At 41.9% G+C, this 24,293-nt stretch overlaps 1 protein-coding gene across 7 annotated transcripts in view; it reads left to right on the top strand.

The window, feature by feature from the left end:
• Positions 1 to 4,876: 4,876 nt before the first annotated feature.
• The window catches only part of ENOX1 (ecto-NOX disulfide-thiol exchanger 1), a 362,929-nt gene continuing 343,512 nt past the window's right edge, over positions 4,877 to 24,293 (top strand). For 2 of the 7 annotated variants that reach the window (XM_068182224.1, XM_068182223.1), the window contains exon 1: positions 4,883 to 5,324. The gene's annotated coding sequence lies outside the window, so the exon portion shown is untranslated. Of the gene's footprint in view, positions 5,325 to 5,427; positions 5,557 to 24,293 lie in introns of those variants that run through there. The other 5 variants (XM_068182219.1, XM_068182221.1, XM_068182220.1 and 2 more) reach the window with 3 other exon arrangements.

Consider the following 24,293-nt stretch of genomic DNA (forward strand, 5'->3'; position numbering starts at 1 on the left):
ATAGAGTTAACACTGTGCTGGCTCAACGGCTGTGTCAATTATCTGGTTGGACGTGCTTGTAACTCTGCCTGCTGAAGCATGTAGAGGTTTTTTTCTCCCCTTCTTCCCTAAAGCAAGACCAGGGAGAACACATTTAAGAGTTAATTATTTTCTACCTTTATTATTATTTATTGAATGAGAATCCTCATATATATTTGAAAGAGATAGTTACATCACAGAGGAAAATTCCCAGACAGAATAAATGGATAGCATAATGCATTTTTCAGACTTTTTCTGAAACTGAAATACTGAAGTTCCTTTATAATAGCTGAAGTGGCATTAATTTGCATGGAGGTCACTATTTAACCTTTGCTGTGGGAAGCCTACATGTTTCTTGTCAAAATCTTTTCCTTCTAACCTTTAGTTTCAGATATCTGCTTGCATTTCTCTGTGCTATTCCCATTATCTTTGTATCTGAAATGCGTGAGACAGAAAAGGAAAGTGGCTTTGTGGCATAGCTCTCTATTTTTTACACCATCTCTCTTTGTGGTAAGTTAATCAAAAGCCCTCTGTGAAGCCCTCTCTGAGCTCAGCCCTCCATCCTTCCCAGGTATTCAAGGACTTGCAGTCAGGTAACCCTATCACACTCTCACTGCAGGTTCCCCACAGGTGCGTGTGCTTCACTTTTTGTCTAGTAATTTGTACAAGGAGCTGCCTTACCTACTTTGTGGGAAACAGGCAAGATTACTGTACTTCTCAGAATCCTGCCTCTTTTTAGTCAGAGGGATTGTACACCCACAGGAGAATTACCTAGCTCCTGGCTTGGTGAAAAGCCTGAGGAAAGAAAAGAGTCACTCACTGAACACTAACAGCACCTGGCCTTCTTCATCTTATTGGGAAATTAAAATAAATTTTAAACAAAAACACTGTGTTGCCAGCCCTGAGAAGCAAAATCATAGTTGTGACAAAATAGATGACAAAATTAATACTGCCTTTACTGGGAACACAATTTCAGCCCAGATACATTGATCTAAGAATTTACCAACTTGATCTCATCTCCAACCCCAGAGCAGGAAGCAGGAGAGCTGACTGCATCTGTGCAGGAGTGAATACAATGCACCGTGTTATGTTTCAGGAAAGGTGAATCGCAAGAATAAAGGAAAATTCACAAAATAAAGCCAAAGATGGAGGAGTAGAGTGGCTGCACACCTGCTTTGGAGACTCCTAAACATAACCCAGCTCTGCAAAGGTTCCTCAGAATTTAACACTTCCAGAGTTGGTAGAATGATTTAATTTTTATACCATGTAATGGAGAACACATCTTACTCTTGTATGCTGTATCAGACACTGATGGAAAATGAACTGTTTGTCTCAACAGTTTAGTTGGTATGAGCATTCCCATCAGCTCATGTCTTAGAGAAAACATTCTCCTAAATTCAGAGGTTAGCTAAGTCTGGCCTTCTGTGAAGAATAAACCAATATTGGGGCAGATATTGGTGGCTGGTTTTTGCAATGGCTTTTGAAGTGTTCAGCCATGGACTGCTTGTTGCTCAATTGCTCCCTTCCATTTTTGGTATCAAGATATTTGTCAATACATGTTGATACACTGACTCCTAGTATCCTCTTTGCCAGCCAACAAAGCTGACTCGGGAAGACAGACACATGCATGCCTTCCGATACAGGAATCATGTTCTCAGAACAAATTCAAATATTCTGCTGTGAACTTGAGTACAACATCATATGCAGAAAACAAGGGTTGGAGAAAAAATTAACAAAAATGGCCCATCTGCAGTCACTGGCAAAACTCCTGAGGGAAACCTAAGAAGAAAAGGAATCAGGAAAATTTTTAAATTTAGTTTTCTCTTTTACTGTGTTTCTAATCCCATTTTCTTGGCTTCTCTTTGTCTTGCTGTGTTGTTGTTTGTCTCTAACCTGAATGTTCTCGAGGCTTTATAATGCTTCATCTTAAGGGGGAACCTGGAGAGTGTATTTTCCCTGCTAATGAATAACCTGGATCTTTTTCATCACTGAAGCCAATCAGAGGCGGGAGATTACAGTTGGCAGAGGGCTGAGATTTGCATATTAACAGCGTAGTTATTGAAGAATAGCTATCTTGCATTTAGACCAAACTGTGCCTTCCGATTCGCCAGCACCGGCTATCAGCCAATGCAGATGAGGTATTCAAAGGTCAGATGGTTTTTATTGTTTGTTTTGGGTTTTTTTAATTTTTAAAGAGAGAATTGTGCACTACTAATGATATTAAGTCAGATAGTGAACCCCACTTGCAGAAAGCAAAGAAAGCGGAGTGAAGCTGCTTGGCTGTGGCTTCGTCGCAGCACAGCCGCTGTGCCCTCTTGTTGGCTCCGGCGAGTCTCCCTGCCTAATGTATCATCTTGTATATATTAATGTTTCAGCTTTACAGTTCTATTTCCATTAGGGAAAGATTGCCCGTGAGCCTCTTAGTGGATAAATAGGAATTTACAGCTTTCAAAAATTCTCTTAAAGCTTGCAGGATCCACAGAAGAAGGAATTACACATGACTATTTTTGAAGCTTTAAAAGGTCCAGAGGGCCTAATTGTGCTCTCAGATATGTCTGTGCAGCTCCAATTGAAGTCTTGGAATATAATGCATGCTTATGCGACAGCTAAAATGAGTCCTTTTTTAAATGAAAAAAAAAAATCCTTCAGTTATTAAAAAATTAGATTGTAAAGTCTCCAGGGTCAAGCCAGCAACTTCCTAAGAGCTATTCAGAACATAACAAAGTGAGGTCTTGGTTGGAACTCATCTCTGTACCAACCTGCAAATAAAAAATAAATGCTGAACATGTTAGTGAAATACAGTAATGACAGTAGTACCACCTTCTGCAGATTTGTGCATCCATGTTTGTGTGCTTAGACTTGTCCAGGCAGTTCTGTGGCAAGGAAGGAGGGGACAACCCTAAATTGCAATAATGAAATAACCTTAACAAGTGTGTTCATGCTTCATTCAATTACATTAAACAAGACCAATACTGGCAGAAATATTTTCTTTGACCTCTGTTTTATATCAGCCAAGTCTTATGCAACTGACAAGAGGTTAAACCTTGTTTTGTTGTTGTTATCTGTGAGTATTTCTAAGTACAATTGCATTCAGTGTTAGGAGAGAGAAAGAAGAAGCAAATTTAACACAGCCAAAAGAAATACAGTTCAGAAATACATTCAGGCCCTGAAGTTTGTGTAGGTTTTTTTCACTAGTCCTTGATTTTGCAAGCTAGTTTACACTACAGGTGAAATACAAGTTGTGCATGAATTTCCCCATGGGATTTCTGTGTGCTTTTCAAAAGCTGCTTGCTTTGGGGTGAACAGGCTTAGGGCCTGGGCTTTAAAAAACTGAAAAGATGTCTTTTACTGTAAATAACTTAGAAGAGGATTCCCAAGCTATAATTACATCTTACTGTCATCAGGGCTACATTTAACAGAAATTATTCAAGCAAGTTTTTCTTTATTCTGCTAGCTACCACTAAAAAGCAAAGAATCAGTCAGGAAATAAATAATCCACATCTGCACAGCTGGATCAAGAGTGGCTCCTTCTCCTTACCTAAATCAGTACAATAATTTCCTTATTTTGTCCTCCATGTGTGTCCTTGTGTTGCTCAGTATAATATGTGTCAGTATTATTTGTTGTCACTTCTCAAACTGAAGCTGTGACACTAACCCTGCCAGCCAAGGGAAAAAAAACTACACACAGAGGCAACACAAGCCAGTATTGTTTAAATCAGATGAGCCCAGTGGTGTGTAAATTGCTTCTGTTGCATAAGTGTGCTCACTGGTAGACCTAAACTGATGGGCTGGTAAGCATACATAATTAGCCCAACACCTGTGGATGTAATGCCATACTGCTTTGGTGAAAGAAGTACTGTAGAAAATAATAGGCAGGAGATCTTCCTATCAGATTTTCTTCCTACCACTAGAAATCATAGCTGCTATGTGCAATATTTAATACCTCATGGTAGTTTCCACATTTCAGCCACAGCCACTTTTCACTCGCCAACTTATCACCACCTAGAATTGTGCTGAAACACATTGTAAATGAGCATTCAAAGGCTTTCTCCGCCTCTACATCATAACCATCTCTACAGAGGAAAGGACTGCTTACAGCATGGTAATTCAGGCCAGGAAAGAAGCACGTTTTTCCCTTTCAGATAGCAGGAAGAGTTCAGATTAGCCAGCACTGTCCTTGGGAGCAGAGGTGCAGCTGCAAAATCCTTCCTTAACTCTTTGCTCAGACGAAGTGTTCAGCGGTGTCTCTGGGAGCAGCGTTGGGCTCTTGGGAAGCACTTGTTGCTGCCAGCACCCCTAGGCGCAGCGCCTTGTCCTGGGAAGAGCAGTAGTCGGCCGCTTGCCCCATGGCTTCCCAGATGAAAAGGTGCGGTTAGGTGCTCTTGCTACACTCGGTTGTCTCTTGCCCGGGAGATGAATAAGCAAAAAAGCCAGACCCTCTAGCTAACGGTGTTCCCTAAAAAGTGCTGGTTCAAAGCCACATCTAAAGGGTAGGTGGAATCCTCGTAGATAAGACATGCAACTACTCCTCACGGGACGAGTCCCAAAGAAAGCACCTATCCCGTCAGATGGGGTGCAGCTCATCAAGCTGCACAGGCTGCTGTGCATAGCACAAGGAGCGTTTGAGGTGGAGGAGGCCTCGGGGAAAACTTGCGGCAGGATGCTCGGCTCAGGGTGCCTGCACCTCGCACCCCTCCCGCCCCCGGCCCCCGCGGCTCCGCAGGGCCCGCTGCCCACCGCCCACCCATCGCCGCTTCCCCGCCGCTCCGGCGGAGCGGGCTGCGCTCCCCGCGGCTGCGGCGGGGCTTCACCCCGCTTCGTGCTGCCCCAGCGCCCGCCCCAGGGGCCGCGCCCGGCACCTCCCAGCGGGGCCGCTGTCCCCGGGACGCGGTGACGGCTGTGCGCTCCCCGCCCTTCTCACCGCCCCTCTCCTCTCCCCTTCCCTCCTCCTCTTCCTCCTCCTCCTTTGGGAGCCTTGCCTCCCCTGCACACCTGCCTTGCCATTTGTCGGCGGCTTTGCTAGGAGGGGAGAATTTTCCCTCGGTCCCTTGCAGCATCCCTCCCCGGCACACACACACATATACACACACACACATACACACGCTCGCTCACACAGCCGGACAAGCAGAAGCACCGCGCTGCCCGTGCCTCGGCAGCCGCCGCCTCTCCGCACCCCGGCCCCGCGCTCCCTGCCGCCGCGGGGCGTCCTCCGCCTGCTGCAGCACCGCCGGGCCCGGCAGCCGCCGAAGGGGGGCGGCGGCGGCGGCGGCTCCCGCTGCTCCGCGGCCCCGCACCGGCAGCGGTAGGTAGGTACGGCGGTCCCGCGGCGGCAGCCCGCCCCGGGCGGCTCCCGGCGCTGCGGAGGGACGGGGACGGAGGGAAGGAGGGAGGGGAGGGCGACGGGAGCGGGGCGAGACGCGCTGCTCTAGCCCCGCCGGCGGCGTTCGCCTCGCCCGGCTCCTGCTCCGGCTGCGCTCCCGCGGGGCCCCGCGCCGCCCCCGCCGCTGCCCGGCGCCCCCCGGGTACCGGCTCTTCCCGGTGAGTCAGAAAGTTTGCTCTCCTGGGCGCCCGGTGTTTGTTGTTGTTTGGGGTCTGCCTGTTTAGGCTGGGCTTTTATTTTCCCATTCCCGCTAGCGGGCTACTTATTTATTTATTTTTCTTTTCTTCCTATTTTTTTTTTCTTAATTGCAGTCGTTGCTGCAGCGCGGGTAGAACCGGGCTCCCGCGCCCGGCGCTGCCCCCGCCTCGCTGGGCAGCCTCCCCCGGGGCACACGCGTGGGCGGGCGGGCAGCGCACCCAGGGCGGCCGGAGCTGGGGTCCCTCCCGCTGCCCCCCTTCCCTCTAAGAGCTGTGTGGCTGCGGCTGCGATGTCGCCGACGGCCCCCCTGCAGTTGGCAGAACAGTTTTTGGTGGCAGCTCGGGAGGAGACTGTCCCATCCCTCTCCTGTTTCTCCTCGTTCCTTGAGAGAGTGTTTTAGAACAGGTTTCAGTGAAGCTATAGATGATAGGATCCCGGTGTCACCGAGACCTGTGCTCCGTTTTGTAACTAGCAGTGTTACTGTAGCGGGTTATCAGCAGAGGAACAGCCGTATTCGACCCTGGTGAGGAGAAGGATTGGTTGTGGGTCATGTCCATCTTCCTCCTCTCTTATCTAATTGCTAGAAGTAGCTTGCTGTTGTTTGGGGTAGAAGAAGCTCGCTTGCATTTTACTCTTTTGTTCTTTAATTCTAAATGTGGTTTGGTGGGGGCTCCTAGTTTCTGATAGGAAACTATCATAAACTATAGAGGTTGAATCCATCTCTGAGCAGGAGAGGCAAGAAGCTTTCAGGTCCTTCCCATGAACTGTGTATTTTCTATGTTGTGTGTTGTTACTTCTTTTTTTTTTTCTTTTTTCTTATCACTGGGAGTTCTACTGTAATGTCTCAAAAGCTTTGATGTTTTTCCAATGAACCTTATTTTTTTTTTTCTCAAATTTAAAATGGAGTGATAAAATGTATAGGTGTTAATAAGTGAGTTGAAAGGACTTTTAAATAGTGCATGTTGTGCATGGTGTGAAATTGTAGATATACATAAAAGAATAATAACTACTCTGCGGGTTTTATTTTAAACCTTCTTTATGACTTTGTGCTGAACTCTCTTCATCTGTCTCTCAGCTTTTAAGTCTGATTGTTTTTGCACTTGAGGTCTCCTCTTTTGTTGTGGGAATGCATTGGTAGGCACCCACATTTTCCTAGTTCTCATAATCTTTTATTCGCTCATTTTGCAAAGACTTGCCACGGTCAAGCATAAGTGAAATTTGCCATTGTGGCTTTCAATTTTAGATCGCTTTTCCTGGTGCTTTTATTTATTTCTCTATTTGATAATTTATTTATTTATGTTACAACTGAAGAGGGAGGTGGAGAGTGGGGAATTGTTTCTGACTCTTCTGTCCAAATGTACAAGAAAAAAAAATATTGTGTAAAGAAATTAAAACCCTGAAACAACCTAGATCTGAATTCCAAGAACAACAATTACGGTGGCATGTGTGCTTGCCCGCACCAGGCATTCTGCAGCATGTGGTATTTACAGAACTTGCAATGTACAGTAGCTCTCCAGTAGTAAGAGAACGCTTTGTATCCTTGGAAGTGAGAGTCTTTGACAAGTCAGCAAAACTATAGATACAGTCAAGGGATGCTGATACACATGTGAGTGTGTATATACATAAATATCACCAGATAGCTTGAGTTCATTTTTCCTCAGTATAGTTTGTCTTCCTCAGCCTGGAATATATGCATACTTTCCCCTGAATTTTGAGGCATTTTTTGCTGCTCTTCTCTGTTTACATGTGTTTTAATGTTAGTCTTAATCTCGCTGTAAAATACAAAATAATCTGGTAATAGATTTAGAAGACTTTATTGCCAGGCAAACCAGGGAATAGATCATGAAATCAGACAATAGTATTTTGTTTCCTAGCAACCCCCTACTGCAAACAGAAAACAAAACGGTGGTGGATGCTTCCACATCATGATAGCTATATGTCGAAATCTCCAAATAGTAGATACTGAAGTACTGATTGTGCTGGGAGATTCACTCCTGTTTGTTTCAGCTGCTTAGTTAATATTTTCCTTTTGTGAGAAAGATTTGCTGGGGTAAATGCAGTTAAATGGTTAAAATTTCACTCTGGTCTCCTAATAATAATGTCTGTTAGAATGAAGAGGGCACAAAATTAAGTAGAATTTTTTTTCAAATAAGAATGATTTGGAGTTGTCTGTTCTTATTAACAGGATTGTTTCTAAATTTGTGCTATTACGGACCCTTGAAAATCAGATCTATCATCTCCTGTATCCAACATCCAATATCTTTCTGGATTTTGTGATGTTAGTCATCCTTTAGCTTTGTGTTTTAAAACTATGTTTATTAGAAGGTATTGAAAGAAAAATCCTTTGTGGCTCCTAGGAATGGAAAGTAAAATCTTAAGTGCCTCTTTGCCATGTTTATGTTCTTGGCACCCAGTTCAGCCCTTCCAAGGAATCAGTGCTATCACCGTGCAGCAGGATTTTGTCCTAAGCCATCATCTTTCTAAAAGTAATTTTGATAATGCAGCAATTCCCGTAGTTAAAGTGCCTGAGCACTGAAATGGCATCTCGACCCTGAATCAATCTGGGATGCACTTTGTGCACTGCCATCTATCTGAAAAAATCCATTAGTGCAAGCTGGAGATCTGACCTGGGACAGGTGCAGGTGTTTGTGCTGTGGAAGCTGCTGGAGATGCTGACTGCCATAGGAAAAGGAGGTGAGCAGGCATGGATGTGTAGTTGTATGTACAAGGCAGTAGAGAAGTTTCTATGCTTTTGTCTCTCATTTATAGGAGAAAATGGCAAAGAGGTGTTTGCTGAGTTTTACCTACAAGTCTTCACTATCCAGCAGTATTTACAGACATCACACAGTAAATTGAAACAGAGGTAGTTTTCCTATTGGTTGCATCACTGATTCTGTGAAAGTGAAAATATTATTCCAGTCTGGGAAACTGTAAAATCACAAGAAAAATTTGCTGTGGGGAAGATAGCAAACTTAGTCAAGTATGCATTATTAAGCAACAGTATTTGCGCTAGGCATGCAAAGGGTATTCTCTGAACAGGGGGGATCACAGCATTATTTAAGAGATCCCATGTGCAGTCACAGGCAATTTATTTATATTGCCCATAGGTATTTTCCTGGTTCATCTCAAGTACTGAGGTACACAAGGGTTACAGCAGATGCCACTTGAATAAAAAGGGTTGAAGTGGAATGGTCAGAGAGTATTATAATTCTGATAAATATCTATGGGCAGCTACTTTCTTGTCTATATTTGAAGTCACACATTTTAGTGCCATAGCATGTGTGGATGGTTTAGTTCAGAACATGCTAATTGAATCTTGGAAGGCTTTGTGGATTGAGAGGAAGTAGTCATTTTCCAATTTTTCTTCTCCGTTTCTTTCTCAGATGGCACTACTCCCAAAACTTGAATCTTACAATTAGATAGTCCACAGATGAAGCTTGATATGGCTGCCTAATTAGAGTCCCTGCTTCACCTCTGCCTGTGTTTGCCAGGCAGCAGAATGAGAGAAGGCAAAGAAAACAAAAAGTACAAACAAAAACAAGGGAGAGAGACAGGTCATGAAGTATTCTGTGTATAAACAATGGAAGTCATTTGGAAGTGATTTTAAATACTCTCCACTAAACTCCTTTTACACCAACTGCATTTGTTGGTGTTGGTGAATATAAGCTTTCATCTACTGTAATATGTGTTGTCTGCTGATGGAGACAGCCAACCCATAGCCCAAACCAAAAACCTTCTTCTCCCTTCTCCCCACTAAAGATCATCTTAACCAGAACAGTGAGTTATGTCTGTTCCATTTAAAGGTGTTTAGGAGACAGGAATTAAGAAATGGACAGCTTTGTTCTTTCTCTTAACTGCACAATGATGGTCGTGGCTAATGAGTTATCAGGGAATGTGCTGCATATCTTGCTGAGGTACATGAGCCTTTCCAAATTTTTCACAAGGCTTTCTTTTATTATTGTTTTTCAAACTGGATACTGAAGTAATGAAAATATAGAGTTACTTACTGTATGTTTAAATGTATAGTCTTCATGAGTACTGTACTGAGGGATAAATACTTAGGTATTTATTTCCTGTTCTTCTTTTAAGAAAGGCACAAAAGCATGATGCAAGTTTTGGATTCTCTTGAGGCTTTGTTTTTAAAATCCTGTTACCTTTAATCATTGAGCTGTCAATTCTTGCCAAATACAGAAAGTGATTACAGTGATACAGATCCAAGTGATTACAGAAACTGAGGATTTGGTTCAGCAGAATTGACTTGCGCACCCAACTTTTTTTTTTTTTAAGTGTGTGCTTAAGCTCATCTCTACTTGCTGAAATCAAATGGATTTAAGAAAGTGGTGAAAGTTAGACATGTAATTAAATGCTTTGTTGAATAGGGCAAAACTAATGTCTTTGAAACAGATGTCTTTGCTTTGTAGTAAACAGAACTTCAGGACAATTCCCTCCAGGATAGTAGAGTGAAGGGAACAAGTAGGGGGAAAAGGCAAGTTTCATGGGTGATAGTGATGCTGGAAGGGATTGAAAATTAATACATGAATTTGGAATGGGATTTAATTACAAAAAACTATGGTTTGTGCCTGAGTTGTCAAGAAAAAGGTACCGTTTTGGTGAACAAAGAGGTGGGATTTCTTTTTTATAAAAATCTGTTGTGAACACGTGAAAACTGAATATCATCTTAACGGGAAGGTACTGGCAATTTGATGGTGGCTCAAAGAAGAGCAACAAAATACTCATGGGACTGGAGGAACTAGCTTGAAGGGAAATACTCAAAAATAGACATCTCTAGTCTGGGACTGAATATGGGAAAATGGGTTAACTACGTGTCTGTGTTTGAAATGTATTTTAGTCAAAGAAGTCAGATTTTTTTCCTGCCTTAGATGAGAAAATACCTATGACTAAATGGAGAAATTGAGGAAATAAATTTTAAGATGAATTCTGGGCCAAAACTCAGTAATAGAAAAATGTATTGTTGCTTATATTAGTCTGGGTGTAGTGCAAGCCCCCCACGACTCTTCAGATGTTTAAAATTAGAGTAGGCAAATTGTTGGCAGGTGTACTGGAGATGGCAATCCTGCATTTTCAGGGAGGTGAAGTACAAGATCAACCAGCCCCTTTTCATGCTTCTGTTCTGTTCTAGTTTTAGCTGAAAGTTACAGGAGGTCATATCCCAGACTAGCCAACCTTGCCTTGGTTTCCAGTGCTGAGAGTGTTAGGTTTTGTGCTTTTATAATGCAGGATTCAGAACAGGGTCATCATGTGGGCTCAGGTTGAGCCATTGATGGGATGGTGGATGTACAAGGATTGGCTATAGTAGATTTTTTTAGTAAACAGCTATGGGTTTTTAATTGGTTTGGTTTCCCTTTTGGAAACGATGAGCATTTCAGGTGGTGTAGAAGGCACAGGCGTGACAGCTTCCTCTTTTTTGACAGTTTCTGCAGCATTTTTTTATCATTTGAAGACACTTACTGACATCAGGTGCAATGTGGATAGCAGGTACTGTTCCTTCCTTCCTGTCCCCCCATCACGACGCTCTGATCTCAGCACAGCTGTCTCCTGTGATCTGGCTAGTCAGTGTGCAGTGCAAGTCCTGATGACCACTACCACCACTGGTGTGTTTTCTGGAAGAGACTGAGAAAGGGGGAGAGACATAGAGATGATCTTTCCAAGGATGCATTGCTTTTAATGTCTCCACCATCCATGTAAACTGGGAGAAGACTTAGCCAGGGAATGTGCAGGTTCAAGGTATAATGACATCTTTCTTTTGGAATGACAGTTTTTCCTGTAAGGAAGTTTAATACACTGGTTTATTGCAAATCATGTTACTCGAAGCAAGCATTCAGAAAAAAAAAAAAAAAGTTCTGCAGACTGATATCATCAGGGAATGTTTTCCAACAGCCATGCCAATTGCAGAGGAGGAGGTGGATTTCCCTGTGCTGTGCTTTATGGATACCTGACAGCCAACTGTTTAAACAAGGCCTATTTTGGTAACCATAACGTAAAAACAAGTGATTCAGAATAACCCTTCTTATCATGTTAATGATTAAAACAGTAATCCTGCAGCAGTGTCACATACAGGGGAAGGCTGATCTGGGATATCTGGGCTGATCTGGCTGAGCTGGTTGGTGAGACTGACCTTTGGTTTAAGTACTTGACAGTGCAAGAAAGGAGTGTTTTGAAATAGTGAAAGGCAGGTTTAGGTCTTCTGTGTGCAGTATAATGTGGAAAAAAATTGGTCTGTCTATTAATAACCAGTACACTCCCAATACACTCCAGGTGTCTCTGCTTATATAAAAATTCTCTGAGAGGTAAGCCAAGTTCAGTCCTTGCTGGTGCTTGTCTCTGGGAGTTGGTAGATAGGTGGGTGATGGAGATATGAGAAGAGGTTCATTTTGAAGGAATGAAATTGGAGGAAGTTTTGGTTTTTTTAGGCAGAACATAAGGATTAAGACTGAAGTTGATTGCTAATACATTGCTTCTGCTAGCAAGACAGTTTTTTGGGGACACAAATCATTCATTTGTGTATGTTAATAATACTCTTCTGTGTAATGTGTCTAAGATCCTGCTTGTTGGATGGGATAGTTTAGACTGAAAGGTACTGTGTAAATGTAAGATTATTATATCCCTTTTGCAGGAAGAAGCTAGGTCAACAATAATCTTAATTACAACTTGTTTCTGTTAATAGATCTTTCTTTTTAGAGTTAAATGAGACTTTAAAGTGCTTTTATACAGGTACTTTTAATGTAGTGTTACCATTTAGGACGTGGGGTTTGGTATGCTGGATCTTAACAATACTTGTGGAGGAGCAGTTTCTCCACATCCAGAGTTGATAATACACAACTATTCTGGTATGGCAGGTTGTCTCTGTGTAGGCTTTAAAGGGACCAGTGCACTACACACAGTGTAAAAATGCTTCAGGACATAACAGCTCTGCCTGGGGTAGAATACAGTGAGGATTTAGTAGTATTTTTAACAATTCTGTTTACATTTATTCTTTCCTTTTAGGAAGCATTTTGTCAAGGAAGCAAAGAAGAAATGAAATAGAAGGAGCTGATAAAGGCGTGGGGTGAATTTAGGGAGGTGGATAGCAATAACCAGAATGAGAGCATGCTCTTAGAACGAGCACTGGTTCTTCTGCCCTTATAAGAAGTATTTCAGCAATGACAAATAAGTTTGTTTCATCTGAAAGCAGCAGATTGCTTCCTAATATTTTGCTGGTCTGACATTCTGTGAAATTGTGTTATATCCTAATTCAGTTGCTGCTCTGTATATAGAATAAGAGCTTGCTATTTTCTACCAAGTGAAGCATTCCCTCTCCTTCTGCAGTGGTAGAGGTCCATGGATTAATATCTTCTGATGACTTCTGATAGATATTGGCATGACTCAGAAGAGGGAGTTGCATTTTCTCAATAAGCGATCCGCTTAATTTAGAGTTTCTCTCGGAGCTAGGACCTTTGCTTAGCAGTGAAATCTGCTGAGATCACAGCACAGGGGGGTATGGCTACAGACACATCAGAGTGTGGCTGTGGTCCTCTGCTGCCAGATATGGAGCAAGCACTCTGTGGATTTACTAGCTGTAAGTGGGTGGTCTGTTCATGCATCCTCATGCCTCCCATGCACATGTCCTTCTGGCTTCTACTGTCTTCAGGCAGAGCATAAGTGGAAATACTGGGGACAGACTGTTCCATAAGAAAGCTGATGATTTAAAGATCATGGAAAGTACATTTGAATCTGCTATATGTTGTATTTCCCTTAGTTTGCCTAAAATGAGCATCTCTCTGGTTAATTTCATTTTAGCAAATGAAGGCACCCTTGGCCATTTTTTTGGTTCAAGTTTATTCATATATTCAGAGTAAGAGGAAATACCATTTGTGCTGATGAATCATTTTCTGCAGTGTAATCTCCCATTTCATATGAACCAGAGAGCCATTACCATTTGTTTCACTGACAGCCTGTGAGGGAACATGCCATTTCAGTTCCTAGAGGGACCTGGGTGAAGCTTGAGCAAGAGCCTCAGTGTGCTGTTGCCAATCTACTTTGCTACCCAGTTTCTTGCCAATTCTGTAAGCTTAACACTATTATATAAAAGCTTGTGAAACCAGGTAGGGTGGGTTTGTCATTAGTTGGGTTGTTCAGTTTTATTTTTCGTGCTGTTCACTTAACTTCTGTATCATCTTACAGAAAAGATGTAATGTGTAGTTTATATTGTTTTCTTTATGAAAGAGAAGGGAGCTGTAAATTCACCCTATGAAGGAAACTATTAACATTTTTTTAAGTAAAGGAGGCTGGAAAATTGGAATTTTTTCAGTTTCTTGGAAAATACTAAGGGAGATTATATAACTGCATGAAGTCTCTGGGGAAAAGGGAAAAGAAGCCTTGCTGATAATGAAAGAACTGAGTAGCTGCTTAATGTAATCCACTCTTCATGGAAAGGGAAGAGAAGGGAGACCTGTGCAGTCAGACCAGGCTTCGTTTGTTCAAAGTTGAAAGTAGGCAGCACATCTGATGGGCAAATCTGTATAAGGCTGGCTTGCTGGTCTGACACCTGTGTCTACCTTTTCCACATCAACAAAGTTGATTCTGTTATATACTACAAATAAAACAGAAATTATCAAAGTAATAATTTTCAGGCTCATCTTGCCCAAGAATGGAGGGAATAGTTTGAAGCGAGTCAGTCAACTCACTGTAATCAAACGATTCTTCTATACCTCAAGTATAAATGCTGCATGAGCAGCTAGGCAGAAAGGACTAGTGGTCATCTTGAAATGATGAAGAAAATAAGGTTCTTTTGATTTGTCAGTGTTAGACAGGCTACCTGATGAAACTGAATATTGAATTGAAAGCAGAAGGTTTTTAGCTCATGAACTGGCAGACCTCATTTGCAGGGCTTTAAACTAGGTTTGAAAGGGGAAGGGGATGCAGCTAAACAGTCTGGAAGCAGGCCCAAGGGCAGTAAGCCTGAGTTAGGGGTAAAATCAGTAGCCCAATTGAGGTGCATGTATACCAATGCACGCAAAATGGGCAACAAACAAGAAGAGCTGGAGGCCATGGTGCAGCAGCGAAGCTATGATGTAGTTGCCATCACTGGAACGTGGTGGGATGACTCACATAGTTGGAGCACTGCACTGGATGGCTACAAGCTCTTCAGAAGAGATAGGGAAAAGAGGAGGAGGGGTAGCTCTTTATATTAGGGAGGCTTTGGATGCCATAGGTATTGAAACTAATGAAGATGAAGTTGAATGCCTATGGGTAAGAATTAAGGGGAAGGCCAACAAGGCTGACATCCTGCTGGGAGTCTCTTATCATCCACCCAACCAGGAAGAAGTGGTGGACAGCTTATTTTATAAGCAACTAGATAATATTTCAGGATCATCAGCCCTTGTTCTTGTAGGTGACTTCAACCTGCCAGACATCTGCTGGGAACTTAATACAGCAGATAAGAAGCAGTCCAGGAAATTTTTAGAATGCATAGATGACAACTTTTTGTTACAACTGGTGGGTGAGCCCGCCAGGGGAGGAACTATGTTAGACTTGTTTGCTAATAGAGAAGGGCTGGTGGGAGATGTGGTGGTTGGAGGCTGCTTGGGGCAGAGTGATCGTGAAATAATAGAGTTCTCAATAATTGGTGATATCAGCAGGAGCATTAATAAGACCTTTTGCATTGGACTTCTGGAGGGCAGACTGGCCTGTTAAGGAGACTCATTCAGAGAGTCACATGGGAAGCAGTCCTTAAAAACAAAGGAGTTCAGGAAGGGTGGGCATGCTTCAAAACAGAGATCTTGAGGGCACAGGAACAGACTATTCCTGTGTGCCGAAAGATGAGTCAACGAGGCAAACGTCCAGCCTGGATGGGCAAGGAGGTTTTGGAGGAACTTAGGAATAAAAAAAGGATGTATCATCTCTGGAAGGATGGTGAGGTTTCTCAGGAAGTATTTAAGAGGGCTGCTAGAGCATGTAGGAAAATAATTAGGGAGACTAAAGCTCAGCTTGAATTTAAGATTGCGGCTTCTATAAAGGATAATTAAAAATGTTTTTACAAATATATAAATGGTAAAAGGAAGGGTAAGACCAACCTTTGTTCTTTATTGGATGAGGGAGGGAACTTAGTATCTGCAGATAAGGAGAAGGCAGAAGTGCTTAATGCCTTCTTTGCCTCAGTCTTTAGCAGAAAGATGGCTTGTCCTCAGAACAACTGTCCTCCTGGGCTGGTTAATAGCATCAGCGAACAGAATGGTCCCCCTGTTATCCAGGAGCAGGCAGTCAGAGATCTGCTGGGATGCTTGGATATTCATAAATCTATGGGACCAGATGGGATCCATCCCAGGGTGATGAGGGAGCTGGCAGATGAGCTTGTGAAGCCACTCTCCATCATTTACCAATAGTCCTGGCTCACTGGTTAGGTTCCAGATGACTGGAAGCTGGCCAATGTGATGCCCATTTACAGAAAGGGTAGGAAGGAGGACCCTGGTAACTATAGGCCAGTTAGCCTGACCTCAGTACCTGGTAAGGTAATGGAACAGCTTGTACTGAGTGTCATAACACAGAATTTACAGGATGGCCAGGGTATCAGACCCAGCCAGCATGGGTTTAGGAGGGGTAGGTCGTGTTTGACCAACCCGATCTCCTTTTATGACCAGGTCACCTGCCTGGTGGATGCAGGAAGGGCTGTGGATGTTGTCTATTTGGACTTCAGCAAGGCCTTTGACACTGTCTCCTACAGCATACTCTTGGAAAAGCTGGCAGCCCATGGCTTGCACAGGAGCACTCTTTGCTGGGTTCAGAACTGGCTGGATGGCCGGGCCCAGAGAGTGGTGGTGAATGGTGCTGCATCCAGCTGGTGGCCAGTCACCAGTGGTGTCCCTTAGGGGTCTGTGCTGGGACCAGTTCTGTTCAGTATCTTTATTGAGGACATGGATGAGGGGATTGAGTCTTTCATTAGTAAGTTTGTGGATGACACTAAGCTGGGAGCTTGTGTTGATTTACTGGAAGGAAGAAGGGCTCTGCAGAGAGACCTGGAATGGTTGGATGGATGGGCAGAGTCCAATGGGGTGAAGTTTAATAAGTCCAAGTGCCGGATACTGCATTTTGGCCACAGTAACCCCCTGCAACGTTATAGGCTGGGGACGGTGTGGCTGGACAGTGCCCAGGCAGAAAGGGACCTGGGGGTACTGGTAGACAGTTGGCTGAACATGACCCAGTAGTGTGCCCTGGTGGCCAAGAAGGCCAATGGCATCCTGGCCAGTATCAGGAATAGTGTGGCCAGCAGGAGCAGGGAGGTCATTCTTCCTCTATATTCTGCACTGGTGAGGCCGCACCTTGCGTACTGTGTCCAGTTCTGGGCCCTTCAGTTTATGAAGGACGTTGAGGTGCTTGAGCGTGTCCAGAGGAGGCCAATGAGGGTGGTGAGGGGCTTGGCACACAAGCCCTATGAGGAGTGACTGAGGGAGCTGGGGTTGTTTAGCCTGGAGAAAAGGAGACTCAGAGGTGACCTTATCACTCTCTACAACTTCCTGAAGGGTAGCTGTAGTCAGGTGGGGGTTGACCTCTTTCACCAGACAGCAACTGACAGAACAAGAGGACATAGTCTCAAGCTGTGTCAAGGGAAATATAGGTTGGGTATTAGGAAAAAGTTTTTTACAGAAAGGGTGATAAAGTACTGGTATGGACTGCCTGAGGAGGTGGTGGAATCACTGTCCCTGGATGTGTTTAAAAAAAGACTGGATATGGCACTTGCTGCCATGGTTTAATTGAGGTGCTAGGGCATGGGTTGGACTCGATGATCTTGGAGGTCTCTTCCAATGCAAACATTCTGTGAATTCTGTGAATTTGATAATCCTGAATATGAGATCCCTCGCATCATTGAACTACAACTTCAACCTTGGTAGCTTCAAGCTTCATATAACCTTTGCATCATTGAAGTACAGCTGTGATGACCACTGAAGTCACTGTTCTAGGTTTCACTGGCACTTCAATGTAATTTTGTTGCAGAGGAATAATTTTGTTATCAGGGGGACAAAGAGCAAGAGCCACTCATGGTTTAAACACGAGGAAAATGAAGACTTCAGAGTTGGTGAGAAATCTCGTTTCATGCTAATACAAAATGAGCAATATAGAGTGAGATGTAAGTCTGTATGTACTGTCCTTTCAAAGACATTTAAATTCACTAGTTCACTGTTAAACCAATGAAGGGAAAGGGCAATGCAAAACTCAAAACCCAAACCAAAATGAAACAGCACTTCTGTTAATGCTAGGTGTTTAGTGAATATGAAAAGTGTTCAGAAAGTGGCTAGAAGCATCTGTGCAAAACAAAATGCAGACCTTTGTAGTGCTCCCAGCCATGTCTCTAAGGGATGCCATGGGATGACTGTACAACAAGGAGGCATTCTGTAAGCGCCTGAGGAGCAAGCGTAGCAGTGGCAGAAACAAACTGAAATGAGAACTTCTGAGGTAGGTTTGTCCTGATGCTGAGTTCATCTTGGTGAGAGAGAACTGTCTGTATGATTAGCAGTTGGCTGGAAACAAAAAAGTGTTTATGTTTCCTTTCTTCAGTTATTCATGGACATCATCTGAGGAAGATCTTATTTTCACTTTTGCCTCTACTCTGTGGTCCTCAGTAATGCAACTTTGTTTAAACAGAAATTGAATGTGACTTTTGTAAAGACTTTTTATACTACATTGTATAATTCTTTTATATTTTTATATAAATATAAAAATTCCCCAGAGACTCCTCAGGGAAGTGGAAATCTTAGAAAGGCACGTAATGATGGTTTCAGGAGGATTTCCAGCAGCTACAGCCTGATCATGCTCCAGTTCAGATGCAAACTTTATTCATCTAACTTGCAAATAACTGACATCTGAGAAAAATACTGAAGGAGGTCTCTGTGGCTATAAAAACTGAATTGCAAGATTAAATGTTTTATTTGAAGATGGAGAACAGGAAGAAGTCCTATCTACAATGCCCACAGTGAGTAGAGTAAAAGTAATAGGCTGAATATGTTGCAAGAAATTAAAAAGTTTGAGAAAGTTTTTTTCTAGTGGCAAGGATGCAGAGGGATCCTAGCATGGGTTGTGTGAGTACTGTGGGGCTTTATTAGTTGGGGTCTTTAAGAAGTTGATAGATATAACTGTGTTGCCTGAAAAGAATGCAACTGCTTCTGTTGCATGATTGTTTCCAGCTTTTTTTTTGTCTGATTCTTACCAAGCCCTACAGTGAGTGGGATAACAGGAAGTGAGACAGTCAGAAAGAGCATCGTGTTTCCCAACTTAAACTGAAATCCAGATGATCAGTCTGTTACCCTTGTTTGTGTCAGAACAGTGGAATATATACTAGTTGAGTTGTAGGAGATGCTGGCAGTTGAACATGGATGGTTCAAGCCTCAACATTTTCTTCCCTGTCCAGGTAAGTGTGGGGTGTTTTTCCATGTTGCACAGTTAGGCTTGAGACATTTTGATAAATTCACTTTGTCATTCATGATCCCATGCTAACACAAATTGAGATTCAGACCTGGCTGGTGCAAAAACATCATGAAGCAAGCATAGCTAGAGAGAAAATTAATCTGTCTTCAAGAAGCTTATGTAGCCATATCTTAAGTTGTTAAGGGACCCCTGAAAATAAACTAAAAGAATGGTAGATCTTACTGTCTAGAGACTTACGTCTCAGCTACTGTGCTTTTGTGTATTTTAAATTGTATGCTTTCAGTTTTGGGCCACGTTGGAGGAATAATCATGTTACAAAATTAGCTTGGTAGTCTGCAGTTTGTGTTTTTAATAGTAAATGCTTTGTGGACTTCTTGCAGTGTTTCTAGTTGTCTTCAATCAGAGGAAGAAAGTTGTCTGAATTCTGGGAAGCATGTGGGAAAAGACTAAGGGTCCATTAGACCTTAGTTTCGGCTTTTCTGCAGATGTTTACTCCATAACTAATAGTAAAAGTAGCACGTAGACCAATAAAAATAACATAGTATATTAGAAGTACCAGAATATGAGTTCTTTTGGCAGAGAATGTTGAACTCTCCTAGAAAACAAATTCGTTCCTGTGCATTATGTGTTCATGGAGGTTTACGTGAGTAATGAGTCAAATGTTCTTTTAAGATGTATGGGGCCAGATTCAGATCCCAATGATTTGAATTTTGAGTAATTCAAAAGATATTTATGAGTTATACTTCAATAACAGATTGCAATCTGGTTCTTATTCTGAAGGATTTTAATAAGGTTATAAAAGGGAAATTCATCTTAATTTTCCAAATGTGTAGCAAGTTACATAATTAATCCAATATTGTGTTCATTCTGGAGGAGGCTGTTTAACTTGAATTTCTTTGTCAAATACCATGCAGACAAGCTCATGTGGTGGTAACATTAACTAATGATAGAGTTATCCAGATATATAGCTCTGTCATTAACTTGAATTGTTTTCAGTAGAGAAAGAACACATTGCTGAAGAGAAGAAAGCATGCTATTTTTGCAGTCACTATGCAATTAGCTCATATAACCCCTGTGCTCATCATGCTTTGTGTAAGATCCAGGGTGACCAACTGTAGGTCATTTGTGTGAGAACAAAGACCCTGGGGCTGAGAGACAGTTTATTAAGATAATACTGTGGGGTGAAGATCAACTGTCACAGCAGTTGCCAATGGAAGTGTGTTTGTATTTATTGAATGCTTGCATATATAAGAGTTGCTTGAGTTGGGATGTGTTGAATACTAAAGAATGGGGAAAATAACCAAATAAATAGTGATGGCGTGAGCGTGGAGCCAGCCTTGCTGTGTTTTCTGCAGGTTCTCCTTTAGTGGTGATGGCTCTGTGGATTTTCTGATGCAAGATTGAGTGCCTGGCATTTTAACCATGGAATGTTTATTATTTTTCTCCTTTAATCATCCACTTACTTTCATTAAAATGGAGGGACCTCTGTCAGTTTTGGCCACTCTTAACCAATGTCACCCAAAGTTAGCAAAGAAAAGGAAGGAGAAACAGATGAAGTTGCAGACAGAGCATCATTTAAGATTCATTCTCAGGACGTAGGGCTAAAAAGTATTTTTCCCAGATGTTTCTCTTTCCAGACAGAAAAAAGAAAAGTTGAATTGAATTCTTTCATCCATGTCAAAGAGTACAAAGTGTGTTGTCACTTGCTGATGCCTCAGTGTATTTATCACTGGGAAGCCCACAGCAATATGCTTTCTAAATGGTTTATGAAAAATGGACATACAATCTGTTTAAAACAAAATAAACTTGTTGCTTTTATCTGTTTAAGCGAAACAAAGCTGCTCTTATTTGCAGACTGCTCTATGACCTTAGCATGTCTGGTGCAGGGCATGTCTGGTGCACTGTTACTAACCATAGAAGGAGAAGCAAGTTCTTTGTCACAGTGCCTCATAAAGAATTTTATGTGTATGTTTTTCTACTAAAAATCTTTGATAATCTGTTATTAAATATGAAAGCTTCTTATTTCAGCTTTATAAGAGCATCAGATTCTTCTCTCCCAAGCACACAGAAAACTCCTGTGCTTAAGATTCAGTTTTGCAAACCCTTCCCCCTTCTTGAAACATTCATATGGAAATACACCATTAACTGTGAAATTCCCTAGCAACCTTAACAGCCTAGAAGAAGAGATCCAAACCCCAGGAATATTCAGTTCTCAAGAGCATTTGTACTGTCTTTTGTTAATATTCATTATATTCTGATAAGTAATTTGATAAATTCTTTTGAGGGTCTCTGCTATTTTTTTCTCTCCATTCCAGTGGTTGTTTTTTTTGTAACAGTGCAATATTCCCACTGGTGGGAAGTGGAACCCAAAGCTTCTCTCCACCATCTCTCCTAGAAAGCCGTCAAAAATCCACTTCATGGTGATTCCTTTGCTAATTTCTCTGCCAGTCCATAATTTTTTTAAAAAAATTATTTTTTTTTAGTGACGAGTAAGTTTTTGACAGAGGAATTACTAGTACTTTATAGCATAATAATTTGCTTAACTCAGTTTAGGGAGAGAAGTCATTCTTTCATATACATGGTGGCAGTAATGTGTAGTACCTTGATGGGTACATTCAGAGGGTTTTCTACCTCTTAATTCTCCTACCTGGTAAAGACTAGTCATCCACACAAATCCAGAGCTGATGCTATGGTATGCAGTACCTCAGGTGTCTCAGTGCAGAAAATCATTCGGGCATTGCTTCAGCTCATCCTTAATCCCACAGGAGCTGAGAGGTTCTGGCAAAAAAATCCCACTGCTTGATGGAGACAGGGCTGAACCCTAAAATGAAATCCAATGAAACTTCATTAGCCAGTGAAATTAATTTCACTTACTTTTGTTCCAGCTCTGGTTTCTAGAGTAATTTTTGGGAAGGAATGTAGAGCTATAGTTGTTTGTTGGGGTTCATTTGGTTTGTTGTTTATATGGTTTTTTTTTAGGTGTTTGATTTTGGGTTTTCTTGGAATTTTAAGTCGTCCCTTCTGTATGCCTTTTTCTCTATCACTTTTTGTCATCCCCCATTTTTATAATCCTCCTTTCTCCTTTTCTTTATGTCTGCCTGTCCCATGTCTTTTTACCACAACCTCTATTTCTTTTATATTTCAGATGTGTTATTTTCTGTCTTCTATATTGCTTTCCTTTTATTTGCTCTCTTCATCCTTTTTAATTGCTTTTCCCACTATTTTATATTTTGAGGCTCTATCCTAAAGATTCTAATAAATTTGTTTTTACATGGATAGAATTCTAGACAACTCTAGATTTCCTTTTTTTGTATCCTGTGCAAGTGATAGAAATGTGCTCATGTCACATGAAGCAAAGATGGGTAGTGGATGTAGCCCAGCAGTGCTGTATGGCCACGCTAAATTTCTTTTTGTTCAAAGGCTTAGAAACTCAAGTTTCTCTCTTGAGTTCAGGGCTTGGGTAGGCTTTCTTGTCACCTTGCTCTCAAAAGTAATTTTCCAATAGTAATCTCTCTTTTGCTCCTTGCATTATGTAAGATCAGTAGTATAAGAGGCTACCCACACCTCTTTAAGTGTAATAGTTTTGTACAGTTTGTCAGAATGTTCATGGTTTAGTACAAAAAAGCTTTGCTTTTGTATAGGGATCCTTAATCTGAAGCAGTTGCTCTAAAGAAAGGGAAATTTGTGCCATACAGTATATTTAATTATTTTTAAAGTGGGTAAGTAAATTTGAGAAATGTGGTTATGTATTGCTAAGGTCTGTAATCTTAAATGTTCAAGAAACATTCTCACATGTCTTAAGTATCAAAATTTGAGTGTGAAATAGGTAGTATTATTGGAAAACTCAATGAGGGGTGAGTCAAAGTAATTAAGGGAAAGTAAATAATCTCAGAGGTTCTCATTCCCCATGAAACTAATTCTGTATCTTATCCTTCATGTATTTAAAAAAAGTTCCCTGCTAATTCAAGATGCTTGTGTACTATGTCTGTGAAGAGCACTTCAGTCCTATTGAAGGGATAGGAGATTAGGGAGTTACTTGCAACAGACTATTTTTTTTATTTTAAGAGAGACTTTCATTTGGGCAATCTAAGCGAACAAATCTTGCTGGAAAATTAGCCTGACGTACAGTGAGACAGCAGGTGATCACCCAGTCATTTTGTGAGCATTTATGATGAGGAAATGTCTGGGTTTGTCTTTAAAGGGATACAGATGACAGTATTTTCTCAACAAAGATGAGCTTTTCTCCTCAGTCTAGTAAGGCCTTAAATGTTCTGCCATACATGCTTTCCTGTTTTCTCTCTGCTGTTTGGACTATAGATTATTTTATTCCCTAGACTAATAAAGTGTACCTTAGGAGATGAATGGGATGTATTAGAAGGGCTAGACTGCTCTGGAGCTGCAGTTCTGTGCACGAGTCTGCCAGTGGTCTGACGGGAGAGTGACAAGATTGTACTGTCAACTCCATCAGTATCTTGAGTAGCTATCTTAAGAGGGCTAATAAATCTCCATGACATGTCTCCAGGTTTCTGTGCTGAAGAAAATGCATATAATTTCTTTATTTATTTCTGTGTGCATTCTGCTCATGAACTCTTGAGGTCTTCTGTTGCCCAAAGAGGCATAATGCATATGTAGATTTATTTTTTCTTACTCAGGGAGGTGCAGGTAGTGAAATGAGGCAGCAAGGCTGAAATAGCAGAGGGGCTCCATTCGTGTCTACAGTGTGCATGAAGCGTGGTGCTGTGCTGAAATGTGTGGAGGGAGCACACAGACTCACTTTGGGCATGTAACATAACTGCAAGAATTAGCAGCTTATGCAGTACGTGTAGTGCAGCCCCTCGGGCTCTGAACTGCCTGCCTCAGGTGTCGTGAGGATCTGCTCAGTGTACAGGAACCCTGCAATTACAGGGTTCAGTCACAGCAGAGTTACATGCCTAAAGTAGACAGTGTAGATGTATTCCCTCGCATCAGATGGGGATGCATGTGTAGCTTATTAAATAAGGATGCTAACCTGTTTGATAGCGAATTTAGAGGAGCTGAAGATGGTCCCTTTTTTTTTCCAGATCTTCAAGATGAACTGGTAAAGGTTGTGGGTTTTTTTTTTTTTTTTTTTAATATATGTTAACAGACACTTTCTGGTTAATTAACTGCAGATCCTTGTGCAAACTTAGAAGGACTGGAACTTTATGCGCATATCCTGCTTTCATCCTCATGCTCCCTGAAATCACTGAGGAGTTTGGTGCAGAAAAAGTCAGTGCTTGGCCAGAGTCCTGCAGATTTGGTG

This window comes from Anomalospiza imberbis, chromosome 2 (assembly GCF_031753505.1).
Source record: "Anomalospiza imberbis isolate Cuckoo-Finch-1a 21T00152 chromosome 2, ASM3175350v1, whole genome shotgun sequence".
Lineage (NCBI taxonomy): Eukaryota > Metazoa > Chordata > Aves > Passeriformes > Viduidae > Anomalospiza > Anomalospiza imberbis.